Raw genomic sequence first — 8,352 nt, forward strand, 5'->3', positions numbered from 1 at the left:
TGCTATTTATTTACTTTTCGGTAAAAACTTATCTATTGAAAACTATACTTTATATTAAGAATATAGTTTCTTTCGTCAAATCGGACGTTTAAAATCAATTTAAATATACAACTAGAATCTCATGTACGGGTGTGTGGTAGCAAAAGGGCGTTACTTAGATACAAGAATATGTGTCACTAAGACCAATCATAATTCATAAGAAATGCATAAGCTTTTGGGTTGTTTAGAAGTGTTATATTTTAGTAGTGTGCTTTGACCAGTCCACATAAATGGCAACAAATCTGTAATGTTGATGTTTATGCTATCCAAATACAAATATAAATACATAAAAACAGATTTGTTCACGCCAAACAGCAACATTTGTTGCAAGGCCTACAGTGGTGTTGTGTTTTTGCGAATTCTGTTGCAATTTTTTGCTTACTTACTCGGCCCGACAAGGGGCTGATATGGTCTGTATGTGTCTTTAACTATGACATGGTAAGTGCGAACATTAACAGCAACAACAAGAGCAATTGCAGCTGCCATAAAGCGTTGTGATGTTAATGTTTTTTACATTTGCATTGCTTGCAACATCAGCGATGCTTGCAACCGGGTTAATTGTATTTTAATTTCATTGCCAAGCTTCGTTAGTTCAAAATTCGCCGCAAGAAATATCGATCGTTTGTTGCTCTTCACTGTTTGGCCAGCAATTAAGATTGCATGCCACACTCGCACTTACTTTAATGCAACTCCAAAGTTACTCTCGTCAACTGCAGTGCATGGTAAAGACTTCAAATCCGAAATTAATTTGCAAAATATCTTGAACATATGAAAAATGTTGATTTATTGCTTTTTGGGGCTTTTGTTTGCTGCACGCTTCATGCGCCAAATGCTGTGGTCCGTGCTGCATTATGCATTTGACACACTTTTTGTTTATTCACCTTTGTTTGATGTTTTATTGTTTATTGTGTTCGCTTTGTTTTTGGTTTGTTTGTTATTAATTTCGTCAATAACTCAACGCAGCATTTCAATCGAAATTTATAGGCCCAGATTTTGACTTATTTTACTGATTAAATCTTGATTTTTTTAGTACCCGTATTTTGGGCAATCTAAATACGTGCTGCAGTTTATATCTCAAGGTCAGTGCATTATGCGTTTCTGCCATAAAACATTTCGAATGTTTGAGATACGAAAATTTTATGGGTTTTTAAACTCAAACGATATGCAAACACATACACATTAACACACACACACACACACCAGTTCCCATAGGCCAAGAAATTATTTGACGCGATCTACAAACTTTGAAAATGCCTTTTGTTTCTTATTGTTTGGGTTAAACAATGGAAAATGATTAGAGTCTTTAATAAATCGAATTGTTTGGAACGCCCAAAATGGTATGGAGTACTCGGTGCGGTATTATGTTGTCAAAGATTCAAGGTCGGTTTGTCGGTTTCTTGGTTGCTGGTATTTGAGCTCTCTGATGAGGTAATTACTAATTAGCCCGTCTTAGGAATTGGAGCGTTTGATTGCACAATTACTTAATTGAAAAATAAATTGGTGAATAAAAATCAATTTTGAATTAGTTTGATATGTAATAAAGAGATTTTTTGAGTCACGACACGGCACGTCTTTGTTGATTAATATTACTGAGTTTGTTGCTTAAGTCTTTTGTTTGATTAACTTATGCGCGTATATTGTTCAAATATTAAACGCGTCAAGTATGTACTATACTTATACAGGTGTGGGATAGGACTTTATGCAGTGTAGCTGTAGATTTAGATAATGAACCATAAGCAGACTGAAACGAAGTAATGACAGCACAAAGTAAATTATGCATATGTTTAAGAGGATTGTGATTCTATAATATTTGGCAAACTGCCAAACAAAAGTTTTGAAAGGTTAAAGAAATGAACTTATTTATAAAAATATTTAAATTTTAATATAGTATAAAAACTTAATATATTAATTTATAAAAATAAAATTTATATTAAATTTGACTTTAATGTAGAAATAATTTTGCTTAATAGAAACTATTGCATTTAATAGAGAGGTTTCGAGCAGTACTGAATTGCAACAACAAAAAATTTTTTTTTATATTGTCAAATTGCTAAATACACATCATCAGTAGTCTTGGATTTATTTCTTACATTTAATTATTACATTAATTATTATAAATATTAATTTATAACAATAAGATTTATATTAAATTTAATTTTAATGTAGGAAATAACTTTGCTTAATAGAAACTATTGCATTTAATAGAGAGGTTTCGAGCAGTACTGAATTGCAACAACAAAAAATTTTTTTTTATATTGTCAAATTGCTAAATACACATCATCAGTAGTCTTGGATTTATTTCTTACATTTAATTATTACATTAATTATTATAAATATTAATTTATAACAATAAGATTTATATTAAATTTAATTTTAATGTAGGAAATAACTTTGCTTAATAGAAACTATTGCATTTAATAGAGAGGTTTCGAGCAGTACTGAATTGCAACAACAAAAATTTTTTTTCTATATTGCCAAATTGCCAAATACACATCATCAGTAGTCTTGGATTTATTTCTTACGTTTAATAATTTATAAACAATTTTTTAGACTGTGAGTAGCTAGGGTTTAACTCTTGCCCTGCTAAACATAAAGCTTAGAGTCAGTGTTCGTTAGCTGACTGACAAAAGTCACACTTGGCTTGTATGGTCAAAATTTAACAAATTTACTTGCTGTGTTATATTAGAACAAAATCATTCACCAGCTGTAGATAAATTGAATTAATTAATTATTGTTATCTTTTTCACATAATTATTGAAATGAACTATGATCGAGAACTGTTGATAGCTATAAAAAAATGTAAATCATTTTTTTGATGACATATCATGTCAAGTCCCATATACGAGCTGCTGCAGTTGAAAATGCAGGGAAAAATGAAAGGCCAATGTAGTTTTGGATGGAAACAATACTCATGGAGGTGAAATACCTTTCCTTGTGAGCATCTTTTTCGATTCGAATATTTATACACATGTGGCTTATATTCAGTAAAATTTTCACTACTTATAAAAAAATTATATATGATCGTCAACATCTGTTGTCGAGTTACCATAAGATGAAAAACAAGCATGTTTTTTACTAAATGTCCGCACATGACATAGCGCTAATATAGAATGACTTTAATGCCAAAATAAACGGTGGTCTTACTCATCATCTTCTAAGCATTCATTTCACAACATTATCTCACTCTAAGCCTATCTACAAAAGTGACTACATAATAAAAGTATGATAAAAGAATGCTCGCGATGAACTTTCAAATGGAACCGGAAAAAATTCTCTTTATCTAAAATAATAACAAAACCTTTTTGTTTTCATATATATTATATTTTTTAACATAATAAAAAATTTAGTTATTATTATATAGGCTATTGTACTTTTGATTGAGTATATTAAAGTAACACACATCATAAATTGTTCTGCTAAATTAAAATTAAATGAATATATCGTTCAAAATCCATTTAAAAGTTTCAAAGAACCAAAGTTTTTAAAAACATTAAGCGGATTGTTTTGAGTGTTGAAAATGATTTCCAACACTCATATAAAATGAATTATATAGGTTCATATTTTATTAATTTATTACTTTAATAAATGAATTCTTTATTAAATGACTACATGGTAATTCCTATGAGCCAAATTCTCAATAATGAGCTCTATAAGTCAATTTGGTTGATTATAAATTGCATATAGTGAGTGAAACATAGACCGACTAAAGTCATTATGTTCTATTAAGTTTAACTAACTCCTATATAAAAGCAACTTATCACCCACTAATGCTACTAGGAGCTGAAGTATCAAATGGAAATGTAAAACTTTTTATACATGAAAATAGAGCAAAATAAATTGAAGTCGAAGTTTATAAAAACGAATTGACTTTTCGGATGATTTTTAAAACTCTTTGTAAATAATAAAATTTTAATTTATAATCAAATTCTAAAGCCAATATGATATTATGTTATACTGACATAATTTAACGGCTTCAATCCAAATGTCGATATTCACAAAGACCTTAACATCGCCACAGTTGCCGAGGAAATCAAAGCATAAGCATATAAGAAATCATTCTAAGTAACTCCAGAGACATGTACTCATAAACGAGTATAGAAGCATTAGCAGGCTTTTCAATACCACAGACCCACAGTCCTCCTCCGACGACTTCATCAAAAGAAGCCATGTGATCTTATTATCATAGTCGCAGGGGTTTTGAAAATCTCTTAATAAAATATATAACATATACTTGATATACATAATGTTTGAATAAAACAAACCAAAAACACTTTTTTCCATAGATATATGTAAAAATTATGCTGAAAAACGAAATTAAAGTATCTGTGTAATCAATTCGCTTTGGTTAAGTATAATGGTTTAAAAATATTTTTGCAACTATTGTATTTATGCAACTCATGTCTTTCCATGTTTGTGTGCAATATTTCAATAGAAAAAACTCAATGTTGTTTATTGTCTCCATGCTCATTACTTCAAAGTATCTAAGTATCTTTATTCATTCTGCAACAGTATCGTTATGCTTTTTAACACTTTGATGATATGCATTTTAATGAGATTGCATATGATCACTGTAATCAACCAGGTGTCTCCATTTGCACCAGATTAAATTTCTAGTCATAATTTAAATTGCCGTGTGCATCTCACAGCCACTTTTCTCCTGAACTCATGGCGAAAATTAAGAGAAACGCGATTGCATTTACATCATACTTACCACCAAAGGTGTGGCACCAACACACCGGGTATTATCTGGAGTTGTGTACGTTATGTACGTTATGTATGCTTTAATCAATGTTATTATATTAATTGAGCCTGACTGCAACAACTATTTGGGTTAGTGTGTTTGCTAATTCCCGCATATTTAGCGAACCACTTCCTCAACTCCCCACGACTTTACCAGACAACCACAGCCACAACTGTTCTAAGTTCTAAGTTAATCAGACGCAATACCGCTGTTGTTGCAGCAGTCGGTATTCGATCTTTTTTATGGGTGATCATGATCATTTCGTATAAATCGTATATGACTTAAACATATTAGCTGAAATGCCATCAGCGGCAGCCGCGCAATTTATGATGTTGCTCGAAGCGTTAATGATTGTTCTTCTTTCTGATGAAGCCACTCCACAAAAGTACAACACTTTTCTTCTAAAAATACTCGATGCGTTGCTGTGAAGAAAATGGTTTTGTTTTCATCTGAGGCTGTGCTGTTCGTTTTTTTTATTAATGCATGTGACTTTGTTAAATTAAAGTTTTCTCTTTTCTATTTTCATTTACGAGTATTCGAGTATTTCGAGCTTGGAAATAAATTGTCACACTACTTGACTTTGATGTAGCCCTGATTGTGCTAAATTTATTTGTGTTGGCACGAAGTTTCTGTGTTAAAATAACACTGAAGCTGTTGTTTTCATATACAAAGTTTTTTCTTTATATTTTTTATTTCACGTATTTATGGTTTTTTTGAAGAAATTTTCCTCATTAGTTCTGCTTGTTGGTTTATTTTCAACTCAAGTGGGGCATGTAACCATGCACAATATATTTAAATGTGATTATGTCTTGCAACATGTTGTCTTGTGGCAGTGACAATGCCTCAGCGCACACATTCACTCATATGCTGATTGCATTTCACGCCAAAAAAAAAATAAAATAATAAAATAAAAACATCTGAGAAATATCAGCAAATATCGTGGAATAATCAATGGGCGATTTCTTCTTTTATTTTTGAACTTTCTGATAATTCTGATATGATACAGTTTTAAATACTTTTTCTGTCATTTATAAATGATTTCGTACTAATATTTTGTTATTGCGGCAAGCGAACGCATATTTTCACAAATTGCCAATTACGTCAATAAAGATTTTTGTTCCCCCCACACATTGCGGAAATTGCGTTTCCTCCTCCGAGGTAACAGAAAAACTAAACAAAAACCAGGTCAGGAATTCATGAGTTTACTTAACCCAATTGCTTAAAGATTTCTGCCAATTCTGTCAAATCGGCGCGTTCTACCAAATCAGCTATATCTGCCATATCTGCCAATACTGGCACACATTGCAATTAATAAATTCAAAGCTAATATGTTTATTTATGTATAAAAGTCTTATGGCAGAATTTGTCATTTATTGGGATGTATCGTAAGCACTAAGCATATTTAGTCAATGTCAATTTATTATATTAGAAAGTTTTTCTAATAAATAATGGCATCGCATTACCGCCACCATTTTTTCTTTTCGGTTAAATAGGCTTGGACAGTAGCATTTAATGAATGTAGTCGCAGATACATATGTATCTGCAGATACTTGCTTCTCCTGACTTCTATACGCTATAAATAACCTAACTGATACGAGTACTGAAACAACTTTATTATCTATTGAAGCTTTATTAGAAAAATGACATCATGATATTTGCTTGGCGGGGATCCACTAATATTTTGCATAATAAATTGTTCGAATTTGCCAAATATGTGCCGTAGATACAATCAGAAACTATTTGTGTAAATGTAATAAATCGTTTTACGTCTTCATTATTTATAAATGTCCAAAATGTTTGTTTATAAAATCAATCATATATTTAAGTTATTAACTCTTTTTGTGTCTTCCTAAATATTTTGACCGTTTGACATCAAATTGACATTTTTGTGATGTGACTGTGGGCAGATTTGTGGAAAAATTCTAAAGATATATTGAGCAAAATTTAAATAAAATGTTTTCATTTTTTTTAACAAAGAGCATTATGTTTCTTTTATTTCGACATGTGTATTAAATTAATTTTAAATCAAATATATGCACATAATTGTATTGTTCATAATATGTTTTTCAATAAGTGGATTTATCAGTATGCATTAATTATTTTTAGAATATGATTTTAATATAAATATAAAATTTATAAATATATTTATATAATAAATATAATAATAAAGTTTAAATAAAATTCCTTTAATTTATGTTATTTATAATTTTTTATTCACTCCAGAAAAATGTGCGAACATAAAAGTCAAGAACGGGTTTGAGTCAGTTGGCTAATGAACGCTGACTCTGAGCTTCAAATTTGGCAGGGCACGAGTTCGATTCCTGGTACTTGCACTCTCAATTATTTACGAATATTTTAAATACAAGAATTGTTTAAAATTCCACTGATGATGGGTATTTGGCAATACATAAAACAGCTGCATGGTCAGCTAAAAATTCGATTAACTAAAATAATATAAAAATAATTTTTGTTGTTGTAGTTCACCACTTTTCGAAAAAACCTCTTTATCAAATTTATTATGTACTTTTATAATAACTAAAATACAACGGAAAATTATGATGTGGTTACATTAGCTGAGATATACAGTTACCAGTGAAAGCGACTCATGAAACAACAATGCAATTATAGTGGATCTTTTATGCTACAACTAAAACTAAACAAGCAGTGGAGTATAATACTATAATTATTGTAGTTCTTTTATGTTAAAACTAACCATAAAAAAAAACTCAGTTTTAGAAATAAATAATATCCCTCATTAAAAAGCTTTTAATATCGAATGGACCATCCGGATCTTCTGGACTAGTATTCTCTTTTGAACTAAAAGTAACGAAAAACAATAATGAAACCATAAATCTAATTCATTTTAAGGTAGAGATTGTCCTATTATTCCCTGCAGACCCTCCTTGTGAAAATTTGAAGTGCGTGTTATAGTGTACTGACAGGTAATTTCTCAGCAAACTTTACTGTTCAACTGAGAAGGGCATCTGTTTGTAATTAAATGAAACAGTTCTTTTCTGGAGTTATATTGCAGCAGCCAATATCCTTCAGATTTTGTTGAATTGATGATTACAGATTTTTATATTACACAAGAAGGACCTTTGGCTTCATTGCTGACATTTTCTTGAATAGAAATTTAAAACTAGTTTTACTGTTAGCACATTAATAATATATTTAGATTATATTTTATGTGATCTTAATTTAATTTAATTAATTAAATTTAATTTTTTAACAATGTTTTTTTTTTTAACGGAATAATTGGTCAATAGAAAAATAAAGCAATTTAAAAAAAAAAAATTTTTTTTTAAAATAAATTATTTGAATTAATAAATCGAGTATATTCCATAAGCAAATTGCTTTTTTCAAATATAGTACGTTATAAAGTCGCCTTAATCTAGCATATTAAAGCTATTCTATAGCACTTTTAAAAATACAAAAGTATATATAATCAAAATAAACTGCTTTAGAATTTGTAATTGTAACAATGTTTTAATATATTATCTCCCCCTAAAGTTAATATGATCCTGTTATGTGTTATACAAGTTTCTTTATAATTTAAGTATGTTCTTAATATG

This window comes from Teleopsis dalmanni, chromosome 2, assembly GCF_002237135.1.
Source record: "Teleopsis dalmanni isolate 2A chromosome 2, ASM223713v2, whole genome shotgun sequence".
Lineage (NCBI taxonomy): Eukaryota > Metazoa > Arthropoda > Insecta > Diptera > Diopsidae > Teleopsis > Teleopsis dalmanni.